Raw genomic sequence first — 18,307 nt, 5'->3', positions numbered from 1 at the left:
AATTCAGTCAGCTAATTTCCATCCTCTCTGATACCAAACTGTTGTTCTTGCAAACTAATCAGAGGATGTTCCACTTTTATCATTTTAATAAATGGTTTGAAAGCCTGGAAATCTAATTGGGGACCTTTTTAAGCAGGTTAGAAAATTGTTTCCAACTTTTTGCAGTGGCAAAATAGGAAAAAATTTTAAAGGGACATATATCATTTTCAGTAACAAAATCACATAATGTCAGAAGTATTTTCAAACACCTGCTTTTAAAATACTCTATTTAGAGTCTCTTTTAAAAAGCAGTTGCCGACCCAGTCAATGTCAAACAGCTCCTTTGCCCAGACAGCCCAGGTGGCGCTTTTGTTTGTTTTGTTCTGAAAAGTAACTCCTAGATATTGTATCTCTGAGAATAACTTGCAAAGTCAGAAAACTTTAGCAAATTTGGGACACTGTCTTTCTCCATTAGCAAATTGTGTGACTCATCTAAGTTCAACAATGCTTTTATTTATTTTTTTTTTAAGATTTATTTTTTATTTATTCTCTCCCCTCCCCCCCCCAGTTGTCTGCTCTCTGTGTCCATTCGCTGTGTGTTCGTCTGTGACCGCGTCTATCCTTATCAGCGGCACGGGAATCTGTGTTTCTTTTTGTTGCATCATGCTATGTCAGCTCTAGTGTATGTGGCACCATTCTTGGGCAGGCTGCACTTTCTTTCGCACTGGGTGGCTCTCCTTACAGGGTGCACTCCTTATGCGTGGGGCTCCCCTATGCGGGGGACACCCCTGCGTGGCACAGCACTCCTTGCGCGCATCAGCACTGCACGTGGGCCAGCTCCACACGGGTCAGGAGGCCTGGGTTTGAACCCTGGACCTCCCATGTGGTAGGCGGACGCCATATCGGTTGGGCCAAATCCTCTTCCCTCAACCACGCTTTTAAAAGACTTGTCTGTGAGTACTGTGGACCATCTGTGTGCTACCAAAGGTTTCCACCCTTATTACTCATCTGTTTTGGTTTCCTGGCTGCTGAAGCACATACCATGCAGTGGGTTGGCTTACACAATGGGAATCTATTGGCTCACGGTTTTGAGGTTAGGGGAGTCCAGGCTTGCGGCATCACCAAGGCCTGGCTTTCCCTGGAGACAGTGGCGCTCTGGGGCCGGCTGCCGGCGAGCCCTGGGCCTTGACTTTTCTGCCACGTGACGGTGCACGTGGCGGCCTCCCCCGGCTTCTCAGTTCTGTGGACTTCGCGCTCCCGGCTGGTCCCCGGTGGCCTTCTCTCCACGTCTGCGGCTCGTTCTGCTTATGAAGCTCTCTCGCAACAGGACTAAGACCCACCCTGCGCCAGCTGGGCCACACCTTCGCTGAAGCCCCCTCCTCCACGGTGCTGTGCACACCCTCAGGAGTGGGCGAAGACCACGACCGTGTTGTTCTGGGGTACACAGCTCCAAGCCACCAGCCATCCTATTAAAAGTGATCACAGGTTACCCTGTTTTAGGTAAGTTTGCTTGTACGGCTTTATTGAGATGTAATTGGTATACAATAAGCAGCAATAAAGTGGGAAGAGCGAGCAGTTTGATGATCCGAGACGTATGTGTCTCCCCACGTAACCATCATCAGGCTAAGAAGCACATCCGTCCCCGCCAGGTTTCCCCTTGCGCCTGCGTAATCCACACCTGCCCCCATCCCCGGGCCCCCACTGATGAGCTCTCGTCCACTGCGCTTTCTAAAATTGTACAGAAAAGGAATTACATAGCACCTACTCTTGTTTTGCCCGGCTTCTTTTACTCCACATACTTGTTTTGAAAGCCATCCACGGTGTTGCACGAACAATAGTCGATTCCTTGGCCTGCTGAGTCGTAGTCCACTCTACGGCCAGCCCACGTTTGCTCGTCTTTTGCCAGCTGATGGGCCACGGCCTCACTCGAGAGGCAAGCTCCTCCTTCCTGCTGAAGGAGTCGCCGGGACAGGAGTGAAAGCGTTTTTCCTGTTCGTGGGGTGGGGCAGGGGAGAATGCTGCGACTACAGGCCCTGGGCTTAGAGGAAAACACAGCAAGACCCCCCGACCTGGCGGCTGTCGCCTGCAGGAGGGCGCGCCCCTGGACAGGGCAGGAGGGAGAGGCGAGCTGGCTCCGCCTTTGGCACGGTTCCCCACGGCGCCAGGTCTGATCTTCTCCGGTCTCCTGTGAAGCTGAGCTGTTCTTCCCTCTAAAATACCATTACGGTCTGAAGGGAAAAGGAAGGGCCGAGAGCGCGTGGCTATAGAGAGAGCCACGAACATGCAAGCTCTGGCTCTGTGAGATTCTTATCAAAAGATGGTTGGCAAAGTTCACGTGACGGTGCCCTCGCCTGACTGGGCACAACGGCCACACGATAACCATCGGCCCGGCCCGATGCGCCAGGGACCAAATGGCCCATGACTCAATTAACAATTTGATGCCGCTGTTTAATGGTTGACCACAATAAAAGAGCAATTTCAACGGCTCTAAAGGTATTTCTAGTGCTGCTTCTTACCCTAGCTGGCATAGCCAATCACCCCCACATCTCTCCCAAGGGAGAAGCAAAATTAGAAGGCGGCCATCTCGCCATTTGTTTTGACCTCCCTGGTCCAAGGTGAATCTGCTATCCTAGGTCTGGTGAGCGGAGCCTGCACAAGTTCTCCTGTCCCTGGGCCAGATTAGGACTTCACAGCCCCTAGCTCGGGGCACGCTCTGCTCTGGAGGGCGGTGAAGAAGGGAGGGGGCTCGGATGACCCTCTGTACCCCTGAGTCATCCTCGGCCCTGGTTCTCTCTTTGGACCAGGAATTTAACTGAAAAAGAATTTTAAGGCGAAGTAAGTATGAAGTTCTGAGTTCCTATGGTTTTGCCTACACTAAAAGTGAGTGGCGGGAAGCGGACTTGGCCCAGTGGATAGGGCGTTCGCCTACCACATGGGAGGTCCAGGGTTCAAACCCCGGGCCTCCTTGACCCGTGTGCAGCTGGCCCACACGCAGTACTGATGTGCGCAAGGAGTGCCGTGCCACGCAGGGGTGTCCCCCGCATAGGGGACCCCACGCACAAGGAGTGCGCCCCATAAGGAGAGCCGCCCAGCGCGAAAGGAAGTTCAGCCTGCCCAGGAGTGGCGTTGCACACATGGAGAGCTGACACAGCAAGATGACACAACAAAAAGAAACACAGATTCCTGGGACTGCTGATAAGGATGGAAGTGGACATAGAAGAACACACAGCAAATGGACAGAGAGAGCAGACAACTGGGGCGGGGGGAGGGGAGAGAAATAGATAAAAAATCTTTAATAATAAAAAATAAAGGTGAGTGGGGTGGGATGGAGAGCATTTGGTTAGAGATAATGCACCTTGATTTGGAGCTATAGGAGAAAAGTCTTCCACCTGTGTACAATAATAATAGATTGTGCCTCTGAAACGTCGCAGGAGAAGGTTCTTGCTCAGAGGCCGTCTCCAGAGTCGCGGAAGTCGGGGGTTGGCGGGAAGGTCTGCCAGGCCCCTCGCCTGCTCTGACATTCTGCTAAGAGAAAGGAGGCGTCCTGGAGGAGCCGGCAGGGCCGTTCTCTTTAAAGGTCTTGTGCAACGTTTGCTCGACCTGTCTTCACTTTCAGATACAGAACACGCCGTCACGCTCGAGTTGCCGTGCAGGGCTTGCCGGTTTCCTGAGCTAATTCACCGAGGGCCCTGGGCTCCCCGGTTCATCTCTGTCTCCAGCACCCACTGCAGCACCCAGGTGGGTGATTGAGGAAGCTGCCAGATGGGTGGGTGGGCAGATGAACAATGCCTGGAGCCAGAATCTGGAGTTGGAGTAACTCGGGAAGAAAACGTGGCCCATTTGGGGCCAGGAAAAGAGGATCACTAGAATCAAGTGAAAGGCACATTCAGAGGTTGGCAGGGAAGCCGATTTGGCTCAACCGATAAGGGAGGTCCAGGGTTCAAACTCAGGGCCTCCTTGACCCATGCGATGAGCTGGCCCATGTCCAGTGCTGATGCGCGCAAGGAGTGCCGTGCCACGCAGGGGTGTCCCCCATGTAAGGGAGCCCCACATGCAAGGAGTGCGCCCCATAAGGAGAGCCACCCAGTGAGAAAAAATGTGCAGCCTGCCCAGGAGTGGCACCGCACACACGGAGAGCTGATGCAGCAAGAAGCCACAACAAAGAGAGACACAGATTCCCGGTGCTGCTGACAAGAATAGAAGCGGACACAGAAGAACACACAGCGAATGGACAGAGAGAGCAGGCAATGGGGGGAGAAGGGGAGAGAACTAAATAAAACGTAAATCTTTAAAAAAAAAAAAAAAGTTGGCAGACAATAAAAAAATGAAAAAAGAAGGAAAAAAGAGGTTGGCAGAGGGAAACGGATGTGGCTCAACCAGCTGTGCTCCCACCTATTACACGGGAGATCCGGGTTTCGGGTCCTGGAGCCTCCTAAAGAAGACGAGCTGACACCACGCCCGCCGCAACGAGAGCTAGACGCCGCAACGAGCGGACGCCTAAACGAGCAGAGGCCACAAGCCAGCAGAGGCCGCAGTCCTCGGGGAGCGGCTGTGACTCAGGCCACTGGGCACTCGCTTCCCATGCAGAAGGTCCCAGGTTCAGTTCCCAGTGCCTCCTGGAGAAGGCGAGCAGACAAGCATCAGACGAGAGAACCATCTGGGGGGGGGGGGGATAAAAAAAATTAAAATTAAATAAATAATCTTAAAAAAAAAGAGATTGGCAGAGGGCCTGAAGTGCAATTCTCCGTCACGGCCACTCCGGGGGCTCCCGCCAGGCAGGGCTCCATCTGAAGGTCTTGGCTTATCCCTGAGCTATTATTTGCCAGTCCCTGATTTCTCCTCTGCTTCCAACTTTAGTCTCAAGGTAAATTACTCACCAGGCGGTCCGCTCCTCAGGGGTAAGACTTTCGGTCCCTTTTGAGTGTATGTGTGTTGTCCACAAGTCGGTTCTGAATACTGATGTATGTCAAGGGTCTAGAACGGTGCCGGCACGTGACAGACACGCGATGTCTATTTACTGAACAGATGAGGCACTCCAACATGAGAGATTTCCCTCCTGGAGTCCCATGAAAGAGCCATCGCTTCCTGACTGACCGGTATCTTTTTGTGGTGCAGGCGGTGGCACGTTTGGAAACACAGGGCTTCCCTGCGACTTGTGACGGAATGACTGTAAAAGGCTCAGCCAAGGAGAGCCAGCGTGTGGTCCGCAGCCGCGCTCAACTCACAGAACCCCATCATCTATGCTTTAAGGTGAGTTTTAAGAACTGACCCTCCTCGTAGCGTTTTTATGAGGATTCACCGAGCTAATGGGCAAAAAGCACTTAGGAAAGAACCTGGCACCTACTACGAAGTGCTATGAATGTTTATTGTTACTTTTCCTGACCCCTTGAATTAGCCGAAAGTGTACGCAATTATTAGGTGGAAGAAGGGATGTGGAATTCTTTCCTGCAGTGTGGACCAGGCAAGTTCTTTAGCATCTCACATGATCACCCAGTGGATTTGCTTCCAGATATCCCCAAACGCCAGCAGGAAAGCAGCTCCAAAAAACTTAGAAAAAGGTTTGCAGCTATTACCCTTACTACAGCAGTCGGCCATGGGGAGATGAATGAAATGCAGGTCTCAATGAAGCTACAGTAGATGCTGTCTTAATTAAAGCTAGAATATGGCCGAGGAGTCCCTAAAGAAATCCTCACCAAAGAGAGAAATTTGAATCACATATTTAATCTCCACAAAGTCAGAAGGTGTAGCAGTTTGATATGGTTATGAATTCCAGAAATAGATATTGGATTATGTTTGTAATCTGATCTGTACCTGGGTGTGATTAAAGTTATGATTAGGGCATTGAGTCCCGAACCACCAAGGGATGGGGACTCACAGATAAAAGGCAATGGCAAAGGACAGAGTTGAGGGTTTCTGATGTTGGAGTTTTGATGTTGGAATTTGATGCTGAAGCCTTAAGCTAGCTCCCTGGGAAGTCAGCTCACAGAGGAAAGAGAAGCTAGCCCCAGGAAGGAAGGAACCTTGAACCCAGAGAGAAGCAAGCCCCAAGAACATAGGAACCCAGGAAGCCTGAACCCTGGCAGACGTCGGCAGCCATCTTGCTCCAAATAGACTTTGGTGAGGGAAGGAACTTACACTTTACGGCCTGGTATCTGTAGGGTCCTACCCCCAAATAAATACCCTTTATAAAAACCAACCAGTTTCTGGTACTTTGCATCAGCACCCCTTTGGCTGACTAACACAGAGGGTTTTTCCCGGCCCTGTTTTTCTGGGTACACACCTCCTTAGGCCTTCACAGCCCCAGGCTGCAGCCCCGTGGGGTCTTGAGGTCAAGTTCCTGTTGTAAAATCCCAAGTGCTGTGAGTTCTGTTAAAATCTGTTTGTGTTCTGTGGCCGCATCTCAGATTCTGACCCCACGGGGCGGGGACGGTTTCCTCAGAGCCCGGCCGGCCCCTCTGGGGGGGGGGGGGCGACCCCTGCTTGCAGCTCTTCCCCCCGCCCAGGACCCACATGTCTGAAACAGGAAGCAGGGGTAAGCTCAGCCTCAGGGTTCCCCTGACAGGAAGCCGCGAGGCAGAGCGCAAAAGCGCAAGGGCCTCCTGGCTGGGGCGGGAGCCCGGGTGCTGAGGGCCTGCATTTTGTTTCTTTTTTATTAGAGAAGTTGGGAGCTTACAAAGCAATCTTGCACAATGCGCAGAATTCCCATACGTCACCCCTCCACGACACCTTGCTTTGCTGTGGGACATGTGCTACAGGTCATGAAAACACGGTCACGCTGTCACCACCAGCTACGGTCCGTAGTGGATGCTCGGTGTGCAGGGCACTGGTCTTGTGACGGTTAAGTTCCCGTGTCAATGAGGCCAGGTGATGGTGGCCACTTGTTTGGTCAAGTGAGCACTGCCTGATGGTTCCTGTGAGGGTACTTCCTGGGATTTAATCTTCAGTCATCTGGTTGCATCTATGGCTGATCGCATCTACAATCAACAAAGGAGATCATCTTCAGCAATGAGAGTTGAAGGTCTTAAAGGGAGAACTGAGGACTTCAGCAGTCAGGGGAGAGAATTTCAGTCTCTACTTCAGCAACCACCTTCTCCTGGGGACTTCATCATCATCTTCGTCAAGTTCCCAGCTTCTGGCCTGCCCTATAGAATTCATACTTGCCAGTCCCCATGGCCACGGGAGCTGATTCTTATAATAAATCTCTTTTGTGCCCCATGGGATCCAGCCCCCTCTCAATTAGAGGCGGAGTGGACTTCACTATCCCAGAATCCTCAGGATTGGGGAATGGACGATGGACCAGAGTAGACTTACAGTTATTCTACTACAGACTTGTTCTAATCCTAGCAATGGAAGAACTTTTGTAAGGGATGTGGAGGCAGTGGCCACTGGAGGTTCTGAGGGCAGGGAGAGGGAAAACTTGGTGCAATTTGGGGGCATTTTTGGGACTTGGGAACTATCCTGAATGACATTGCAATGACAGAGACAGGCCATTGTATATCTTGTAAAAACTTGCAGAAATGTGCGGGAGAGTGTAAACTACAACATAAACTATAACCCATGCTCAGTGACAATGCTCCAAAATGTGTTCATCAATTGTGGCAAATGTGCCACACTAAAGAAGGATGTTGTTGATGTGGGAAAGTGTGGAAGGAAAAGGGAGCAGGCTCCCTTGTATTTTGTGTGTAACATTTATGTAATCTAAGTTTCTTTTTTAAAAATTAAAGTATGAAAAATAAAATAAATCTCTTATGTTATGCTGGCTCTGCCTCTGAGAGTCCTGACCCTGTCTTGTGTGGGTCCAGCAGGTGGGAGAAAGGTCCCCAGAGCCCCCAGATCTTCAGTCACATGGGTTTGCTGTTACCCCTCCAAGAATACAAGTATTTTTCTTTTCTTTTTTAGGATTTGTTTATTCCCCCACCCCCACCCCAGTTGTCTGCTCTCTGTGTCCATTCACTGTGTGTTCTTCTGTGTCTGCTTGTCTTCTCTTTAGGTGGCACCAGGAACCCATCCTGGGACCTTCCGGAGTGGGAGAGAGGTGATCAGTCTCTTGTACCACCTCAGCTCCCTGGTCTGCTGTGTCTCTTATTGTCTCTCCTCTGTGTCTCTTTTCGTTGCGTCATCTTGCTGCACCTGCTCTCCAATCAGGCCAGCACTCCACACGGGCCAGCTCGCCTTCACCTGGAGGCTCCGGGAACCGAACCCTAGACCTCCCATATGGTAGATGGAAGCCCAATCGCTTAAGCCACATCCACCTCCCTGTAGTATTTTCTAAGGATATAATTAAAGCCATATAAACATGATTTACCTACAAAGATGCTCGCCCAAAGCTAAAACTCTCCAGACAGTTTATTATTTAAGTACATATTGACATACCCATCTAATGACAATGTAGACTGAAAAGCAAGAATGGTCACTATATAAGTAAAACAAAAGTTGTGAGAAATGTGTATTATATGATACCATTCTTTGCATGAAACTATACACACACAAACATGCATATATATGTATGTAAAACTCAGGTATAAATAGTAAATGGGTGGGCTCCATTTATTAATAATTTTAATGCTCTACCGCCTTTCTAAACATTTACATTTTTTGCAATGAATATGAATTATTTTGGAAGAAACGAAAAAAGGCTTAAAATTTTTTCCAAAGGGAAAAAGCCAAAGGAACCTATTTCTAATAGAGGAATTTCCTGGGGGCGGGTGTCTTTTTGGATGCCCCGTCAAGCCGTACCTCCCTCCCATTTCTGTACCCACCCCAGCGCTGATGGGAGCCCAGGTGCCATCCTGGTGAGATGTGGCGTAGCCAGGTCCACCTGGAGTCCTCGGGCCCGCCTCCTGGGGCATGTGAGTGGGTCTGGTAGATTAATCCATCACCGCTGGGTTCGGCAGCCAGCCCGAAGCTTGGACCACTGCGAGGTAAGACCCTATAAAAAATAAACACGCAGGAGAAAGAAGCGATTCGTTTGGATGACACACAAGACAGGCATTCAGAAAGAGGGCACGTTGTTCCCAAAAGGCAGATGATAATGCCTGGAAAATCAGCCTCCCCTGGCCACAGAATGCCAGCCTTGCTCTGTGAAAGGCGTTGAAGGGAGGTGGCTCTGAGGGCAGGTGACAGCTTTGATTAATAGCTCATCGTTCCACAGAGGAGATGACTTTTCCTCCTTCAGTGGAATTTTCCATTAGTCTTGCTAACAAGATTTTATGTCAAATAAGTTATAAATTCGGCTGAAAAGGCCATCGTGGTGTGATCAAGAAATGAAGGCTAGATTTCAGTGCAGAGGGTGCACTGTTTACATGTGATGGTCTCCCTGGCATAATCGGGCACTGAATTGCTTTAGCAAACATATGGACTCTTAGGCTTACTAAGGTAACCTTCAAAACTCATCATTCAAGGAAAGTCGGGCGTTCTTGGCCCTTGTTTAATTGCTACAGCAGAGGACAGCAGACCAAACCCCTAAGCTGTGCCCACAAAGTCACTTCCATGGACCCTTTCCAGGGCCGTCAATTCAAACAGCTGGAATCCTCATTCCAGAACCATCCGCCTGGACTTTGGAGCCAGGCGATCCGCCTTCTCCGGGGAAATGTGCATTTCATTTTACGAGAGCACTCAATGTTCCAGACACCACCACCCTCTGTATGACCAGCCTTTTCCAAGAGAACAGAAAATATTCAAAATGGCACAGATTCCAGCAACTCGTTTTAGCCACAGAAGCCTTCAGGTTCACGAGGGAGTGAAGGAAGACGAACGCTGCTTCCAGCGCTCTAAATTCCAAAGAATGGAAAATTGGAGGTCGTATTGCTCAATTTCTCTTTTTTTTTTTGTCTCTCTCTTTTTTTTTAATGTTACATTAAAAAAATAAGAGGTCCCCATATGCCCCCACCCCTCTCACCCCACTCCTCCTACATCAACAGCCTTTTTCATCATCGTGGCACCTGCACTGCATTTGGTGACTACATCTTGGAGCACTGCTGCACCACATGGATAATGGTTTACATTGTAGTTGACACTCTCCCCCAGTCCACCCAGTGGGCCCTGAGCCTCAGCAGACCTGCAACTCCTACCCTCTGGTTTATTGGACTTACCCCGGCCAGCTACCAGGGAGGTGAAGAAGGTCAACCACCACACCAGGGAGCCAAGAGTGCCTACAACTGCACGCAGGAGAATTGCATCCAGCATCCATGTGGGATCTAAGCCCCTCTCGATATAGGACGGAGGAATAGAGCATGGATTAGAGTGGACTTACTGATATTCTACTATGGAACTATTGTGATTAGTAATGGAAGAAATTGTAGCTCAATTCCTTTTTAAGCATTTGAAATTCGTAAGGGGAGACCAACTCGAAGCAAGAACAGGCATTAAAATAAGAACAGAGCCCCGTCTAGGGGAGCCCCACGCGCAAGGAGTGCGCCCCGTAAGGAGAGCCGCCCAGCACGAAAGAAAGTTCTGCCTGCCCAGGAATGGCGCCGCACACACGGAGAGCTGACACAGCAAGATAATGCAACAAAAAAAGAAACAGATTGCTGTGCCACTGACAACAGAAGTGGACAAAAAGAACACGCAGCAAATAGACACAGAGAACAGACAACTGGGGTGGGGGGTGGGGTAAGGGGAGAGAAATAAATAAATCTTTTTAAAAAATAAAATAACAGAGGAGTAGAAACTTAAGAGGCCCAGGGAAAGGCCAAGAAATCAGCGAGGCTTTTGCCCCGGGAAGCTGACACCTGCCCAATTTCCTAAATCCGCCTCCAGGGCCTGAAGTGCTAACAGCTACAGGTGCTTGAGAGAGAGAGAACAGTCTTTGCCTTAAAACCCTGGCGCTCGGGCAGGTGCTTCTTCTGGACCCCTGGCCCCCCAGCCCGGAGGTGAGGGCTGCTCCTACACAGACAAAGGTAGCCAGGAGGGATTCGCCTCCCTTTTTTTCTAAACCAGTTCAGTCCAGCTTGGCCCTAAGCTGCCCATCTGGCAGAAGAGCCAGGCTGAGCTGTGTTTGGGGGTTGCCCCTCTAAGCCTGTGGCTTGTGCAGGAGCTCCAGGGCGCCACGTCCTCACCTGCTCCTTCCGGGCTGGGCCGAAGCACGGAAGCTTCCAGAAAGGCACGGCTTCCAGGGGGCTGGTGACGCACACGCCCTGCAAGTGCTGGGCAAGCAGGGCCCCGTTCCACCCCGGAACCCCCACAGGCCCACACTGGAGCCGGACACCCCCCTTCCGGCTTGCTCCCCTCCGCTCTTCCTTCCCCCGGGGGGGGGTGGAAGGGCGACGGGGCAATTTCAGCCGCACACTGCCCTCCCCTCCAACACAGATTACAAACTGGATGCCTGGGGGCAAAATTCTGGGTTAAACCCACTCTGTTTCTACGCATTGACTGCCGACATTTAAAAATCTAGAAATTTCGCATAAAAAGCCAGGTTTCTTTGTTCTATTAAAAACGCAGGTGCTCTGGCAATACCAAGTCCACATTCCCACCTTAGCACCCAGACCGGCTGGAGCTGACTCCTGGCTTCGGATGGGACCTGTGTGCTCTGCTTTGCCACAGTCTCCACCGCTCCCTGCTGTGCACCTACGAACGTGCATGACCTCTGTGACCACGTAAGAATTGGAATTTACAATCCTGGACATAGGCCCCAGGCCCTGAAGTTTTGGCTGCCTTTCCCGGAATAAGAAAAGGAAAATTTGCCTTTTGAGTCTCTCCGAATTCCCAGGGAACAAGCAAACATAAGCATTTCAGCGGCTTGCCCTGCCGCTTGTAGACCTTGGCAGCCGAGCCCAGGGGAGATGGGCTCCCGCAGCCACCAGCTTTCCCAGCCGTCCTCTCAGTCAGCTGCAGCGAGTCCCCTCCCGCCGCCCCTCCTTGCAGAGCAGAAGGGCTGCCACGAGCTGGCGGTGTCCACAGGTGCCCGGCTTTCCTGCCACGACTCGGGGAGCCAGAGCCAGAGATGGGGAGGGGAAGGGAGGAAGCAGGGCCGGTCCTGAGAGGGGCAGGGACGGGGGCAGCAGCATGCTCGGGGGGCTGGCACGGATGCGGAAACAAGCAGGAGGTGACACAGCCACCGCCTCCGTTCCAGGTCACCCACGTTTACGTGACCACCCGAAACGTGGCTGTGCAGGCGTGGAGCGGCATCGAAAGGCCCGCCACGTCCCCGGGCCCCTCCACCGGGACCGCAGCCCTGGCACAGCCAGCGCAGCAGCCCGACGCGATCTTCGCCACTGAGCCGCAGGGCCGTGACGCAGGGCGCCGGGGCAGGGCTCGCCGGGCTGGAGGCCCCAGCACAGGGCAGTGTGGGATTTTGTCTAGGCTCTTGGCTGTGCTACGGAAGTGAATTTCAAGAGCACGTCGGGTGAGTCAGGCCAGTGATTCATTCAGGCAGGAAGGACGAGAAATGGGAGAAAATCACAGAGCAGGGCTCCCAGGTAGAGAGGAAAGGGGTGAGAAGGGATAAATAGGGCTCATTTACAGACTACAATCCCCCATTAAAGGTTATAAATGCCCAGGTTTACTTCCGTGGCCACGTGGCGGAGGAAAAACTGGAGAGCAGCACGCAGAGGGCAGGATGGATCCGCAGGTGAGAGCAGGAGAGCTCAGGCCACACTGTCTGCTTTTTTAATCATTAATTATTCCGCCCTGTGTTAGTCAGCCAAAGGGGTGCTGATGCAGAATACCAGAAATCCCTTGGTCTTTATAAAGGGCATTTATTTGGGGTAGGCGCTCACAGATACCAGGCCCTAAAGCATAAGTTACTTCCCTCACCAAAGTCTATTTCCACGTGTTGGAGCAAGATGGCTGCCGACGTCTGCCAGGGCTCAGGCTTCCTGGGTTCCTACATTCCTGGGGCTTGCTTTTATCTGGCTTCAAGGTTCCTTCTTTCCTGGGGCTGCTTCTCTTTCCTCTGGGTGCTGACTTCCCGGGGCTCCAGCATCAAACTCCACCATCAGAAACCCTCAACTCTGTCCTCTGCCATGCCTTTTGTTTGTTTGTTTTTGTCTTTTATTTATTCCTCTCCCCTTCCCTCCCACCCCCGCCCCAGTTGTCTGTTCTCTGTGTCTATTTGCTGCGTCTTCTTCGTCCGCTTCTGTTGCTGTCAGCGGCACGGGAATCTGTGTTTCTTTTTGTTGCGTCATCTTGTTGTGTCAGCTCTCCGTGTGGGCAGCGCCATTTCTGGGCAGGCTACACTTTCTTTCGCGCTGGGCGGCTCTCCTTATGGGGTGCACTCCTTGCGTGTGGGGCTCCCCTACGCGGGGGACACCCCTGCGTGGCAGGGCACTCCTTGCACGCATCAGCACTGCGCATGGGCCAGCTCCACACGGGTCAAGGAGACCCGGGGTTTGAACCGCGGACCTCCCATGTGGTAGACGGACGCCCTATCCACCACGCCAAGTCCGCCGCCCTGCCATGCCTTTTATCTGTGAGTCCCCACCCACCAAGGCGTGACAACTCAATGCCCTAATGATGTGGCCCAATCAAAGCCCTAATCATAACTTAATCACACCCAGGTACAGATCAGATTACAAGCATAATTCAATATATCTTTTTGGAATTCATCAATTATATCATACTGCTGCACGCCCCTTTGCTAATGGCAGGGGAGGGGCTCCAGCTGATCACCCACCCATCGATCCCCCAAGAGGGCCCCACGATAAAGTCCCTGGAGAATATCCAGGGCTTCTTCTGGCTTCTGGAGGAAGTCTTCTTCTGAGGGGCAGAATCCCGGTGTGGGGGTCCCCCAGCAGCCATCTGGGGATTCCTGAGGTCCCTTGGACTCTCTGCCAGGTTCCAGATCTGTCTCTTGATTCCCTGTCTCACTAGCCGGCTTCAGCAGGGAGCGGGGGCCACCGGGGCTGGGGACGAGGCAGGAGCAGGCAAAGAGGGGCGCCCCCCGCTTTCACGGCACACTTCCAGGGCGCGGGGTTCGGGCCTTCCTCCGTGGCCGTGGCCCAAGTTGGCAAGTGCCCTGGCACCCGCCCCGGTCGCCCAGGCTGCCCCAACAGAGGCACGCGCCCACCCGCCTCAGGGACAGCGGTGGCCCTGCCCGCCGCCCCAGCCCTGCGCCCGCCGCCCGGCCAGGCCTCTCCTGCCGCCGCGCCCAGGAGCCCCGTGGCCGAGGTCCCCGCCACGCCAGCTCCGGGCTGGCCTCGTCTCCCCTGGGCGCTCCTTCAGGGCCCTCTCTAGAGGCGGGAGGGGGCTGGGGCCGGGGGTCGTTGTGGGGGCGGCTTCCATCCGGCAGGTCCTCTGCCCGGAGGAGGGGGCTGGCGTTTGAACACGTGAGCACGGGGACCCTGTAGCCCGGGGTGCTGGGCCTGGAACCCGCGTGGGCCTCAAGGCAGGGAGTCGGGCATGCCGACCTACGAGCAAGGGGAAGACACGGGGAAGGAGAGGGTCCCACGCGGCGGGTCAGCAGGAGAGGCGTGGCTTGAGAAGGCGGCGGTCACCGCCCACGTGCTGCCCGGGGCCCTGCTTTGGGCGCCGCCGAGGACACCGGGGACAGGCCGGCGGTGGGTGGGGGCAGAAGCCCCCCGTGTGTGGGGGCGAGAACGGCAGCCCGGGAGCCCAGCGTCTTCCACGGATCTGGGCTCGGGGTGAAGGTCCGAGCTCGCAAGGTGTCATGTCACAGAGAGGCCGGAGTGGGACAAGAGAGCGCTCGGCCCACCCTGCCTGCCCGCAGGTCACTGCTCTCGGCCAAGCCGTTCGTGTCCCAGCTTTGCCCCGTTTCCTTCAGCTCTACCTGCTGGGGACAGAGAAGCCCTGCTGGGACCCCGGAATCCCCTCCAGACCTGCAATGTCCCCACTGTAAATCTGCAGGGATCAGCTGACCAGCCACGTGTGACAAGCCCACGTGTGACAAGCCCCGGGGGCTGGCCGGGCTCAGCTGACCGCCCTAACTGCAGCCGCCAGCCCACACCCCTTGTGTTCTGTCCACAGAAAACCTGCCCCAGGGAAGCAATTTTGCCTTTGAAACACCTTTCAGATTTACAAAACCAGTTTCACAGACCCTTAATCTGCGGTTGGTTGGTTGGTTTGTAGAAAGCATCAAGGTGGAGAGGCATGTACCTGGGGCAGGGGAGATGGTCATCTACCTGGGGGCAGGGAGCCTCTCCCTCCAGCTCGTCCACTTCTAAAGAAAGCAAGGTGACTTTTTGTTTTTTTGGCATCACACCAACCCTCAATGTCCTAAGTTTCTTTTTCAGGGGCCTTTATAGAGAACCATGATATACAATGACAAAGTCAGGGAAAGAAGAATCTGAGTTCTCCCCTCATCCCCGCCCAGTGGCCCCCCTGAATTTTTTTAAGGGTGGAGATTTTCCCTGAGGGTTAGATCTGCCAGAAACTCAAAATCAGAAGCCATGACCGTGAAGAGCTACCGAAGGAGAGACTTTCTTCAGCCGTAGCCATCCTCTCAGAGACGCCCCCAGAGCTTAGAGAGATCTAGAAGACAAAAGAGGTAAAGAAAAATCTAGGGCAAAACCAGAAAAGGGAGGTCACTGCCGTGCTCCTGAAGGCTAAACTTAGCCCTGGTTAATAAAATACTTTGAATGTGATTCCTCACGTCAGCCTTTTCCTGTCCATTAAGAAAAAAGAACAACGTACAGCCTAGCATTTTAGAGAACAAGGGTGAAATAGGAACTGTAAACTCAAAACTGTTTTGCACCTAACTGAAGAGCTCAAGCTTGCAGAGAAGTGAAAGTAAGCAGAACAGGCTTCCTCTTTTCTTTTTGAAACCTTGGCCGGAGGCGGCTGAGAAGGGAGCTAGAGACCGGCAAAGGGAAGGAGGGAGGTTGGCTCTCATCAGCGGTCCTGGGGGAAGGAAGGCCGCAGGGCCGGCGGGGACCTCCGCCTCCCTCCCCTGCAGCGCCCCTCCCCTCATCAAGCTGCCCTGAGAAAGGTCAATTACGCTCTTTCGGGACAAATATCTCCTGCCCTCCCAGGTTTGGGCTCTGCTGTGTCCTTTGAGATGGTAATTTTATGAGTCACCCAAAGGCTCTCAAAAGAAAGAGGGTTTTAAGTAATGAAAGAATTAAGTGGCTGATGCAGACCGTCCCGGAAAGGCACCAGGCATGCTGCAGAACTGGTTTGGCTTGGAAATGAAACCACACGTAGAAGAAAATGTTTGCAGTGTAGGGAGGTGCCACTTCCAGAAGGGAACGCAGCGAGGGGCCTATTTCCCATTATGGTTTATTTATCTGAGCGCCTTCTCCCCTGGGCACATATCATTTATCACAGGAAACCGAAAAGGCTCAGCAGATACAACTTGTACATTTGAAGACTAAAGATCCATATCAGAGCAATGACATTTGCTTATGACTGAACCTAAAATGTCAGGTTTCAACATGGGACTAGGTTTAACTGGTCTTACCCAAAACTCGAGATTTGGGGCCACATTTACACTTAAAAAGTTACCGTGGATTTTTTCCCCATTTGCAAGTTTTAAGAGTTTTAATGAGTATTTGCTGGTGAAAGGACTAACAAAAGTACCAGTGAGTCACACAAGAATCTGTTGACACATAAATTGCTGAGATAAAAGGAAAGTGTAGGCGGAGGAGCTGGAATCCTCCCAGGGGAAAGCTTCAGGCTAGTCTACACTACCACGGGCTAGCCTATACTACCATGGGCTAGCCTGTACTATGTACTACCATAGGCTAGCCTACACTACCATGGGCTAGCCTATACCATATACTACTATGGGCTAGCCTGTACCATGTACTACCATAGGCTAACCTACACTACCATGGACTAGCCTGTATATACACTACCATAGGCTAACCTACCCTACCATGGGCTAGCCTATACCACATACTACCATGGGCTAGCCTGTACTGTGTACTACCATAGGCTAGCCCACACTACCATGGGCTAGCCTGTACATACACTATCATAGGCTAGCCTACACTACCATGGGCTAGCCTATACCATATACTACCATGGGCTAGCCTGTACTGTGTACTACCATAGGCTAGCCCACACTACCATGGGCTAGCCTGTACATACACTACCATGGACCAGCCTATACTACCATGGGCTAGCCTACAGTACCATGGACCAGCCTACACTACCATGGGCTAATCTGTACTACCATGGGCTAGCCTACACTACTGTGGGAGAAGGGGCGACAAGGCCCCCGTCCCCCCAGCCACAGCCACCCCTGGGACTCAAAGGCCTCCACCCCTCAATTTACGCTTCCATTGGCAACATTCCAGGTGCTTCATGTTCCCACTCCGGCTTTGAAGTTTTGCCATCTGAAAGGCTTGCGGTGATATCTCGTTGCGGTTTTATTTTCCTGGTTACTGGTAACTTTTCATATGGTTTTTACCATTTGGTTTTCTTTGTCAGTGAACTGCCTGTCTTTCCTAATGGTTGTCTTTTTCTTTTTTTTTTTTTTAAAGATTTATTTATTTATTTAATTTCCCCCTCCCCTGGTTGTCTGTTCTTGGTGTCTATTTGCTGCGTCTTGTTTCTTTGTCCGCTTCTGTTGTTGTCAGCAGCACGGGAAGTGTGAGCGGTGCCATTCCTGGGCAGGCTGCACTTTCTTTCACGCCGGCGGCTCTCCTTACGGGGCGCACTCCTTGCATGTGAGGCTCCCCTACGCAGGACACCCCTGCGTGGCAGGGCACTCCTTGCGCGCATCAGCACTTCGCATGGGCCAGCTCCACGCGGGTCAAGGAGGCCCGGGGTTTGAACCGCGGACCTCCCATGTGGTAGACAGACACCCTAACCACTGGGCCAAATCCGTTTCCCTGGTTGTCTTTTTCTACATTGATAATATCAGGAGTTCTTCACGTAACCTGGGAGCTAACCTTCACGTAGTCTGATACTGATCTTGTGGGTTAAATATGTTACCAATACTTTCCTAGAATTAATGGCAGAGCTTCTGATTTTTGTCTTTTGATGCAATGTTAAAATGTAATGCAGGTGAAAGTGCTCATCTTATCCTTATTTGTGCTTTCTGTGACCAGTCAGACATCTTTCCTGTCCTTGAAGAGGGGTCGTGTGGCCCTCAGCCGGGTTCCTTCGCTCAGCGCGGCAGGACAGACACGCAGAACCCAGCTGGGAAGGAAAAGAGGGTTTAGGGAAGAGGACTTGGCCCAGTGGTTAGGGCATCCGCCTACCACATGGGAGGTCTGTGGTTCAAACCCCGGGCCTCCTTGACCCGTGTGGAGCTGGCCCATGCGCAGTCAGAGAGGTCTACAAGCAGCAGGGCAATTCAATTTAAGAGAAGTGGATGTGGCCCAAGCAATTCGGCTCCCATCTACCATATAGGAGGTCCAGGGTTCGATACCCAGAGCCTCCTGGTGAAGGCGAGCTGAGCCACGTGGAGTGTTGCCCCGTGCAG

The 18,307-nt window shown here is 52.4% G+C and overlaps 1 long non-coding RNA gene across 1 annotated transcript; it reads left to right on the top strand.

Annotated features, from left to right (window-relative positions):
- Positions 1-3,434: 3,434 nt before the first annotated feature.
- On the top strand, positions 3,435-7,715 carry LOC111764781 (uncharacterized). Its single transcript, XR_002797304.2, has 3 exons — positions 3,435-3,717; positions 5,095-5,229; positions 6,636-7,715. It is a non-coding gene; the product is annotated as an uncharacterized lncRNA (long non-coding RNA).
- Positions 7,716-18,307: the final 10,592 nt, after the last annotated feature.

Source organism: Dasypus novemcinctus, chromosome 28, assembly GCF_030445035.2.
Source record: "Dasypus novemcinctus isolate mDasNov1 chromosome 28, mDasNov1.1.hap2, whole genome shotgun sequence".
NCBI classification, from domain to species: Eukaryota; Metazoa; Chordata; class Mammalia; order Cingulata; family Dasypodidae; genus Dasypus; species Dasypus novemcinctus.
Note: the sequence above shows the minus strand (reverse complement) of the source record. Positions and strands in the feature narration are given on the sequence as shown.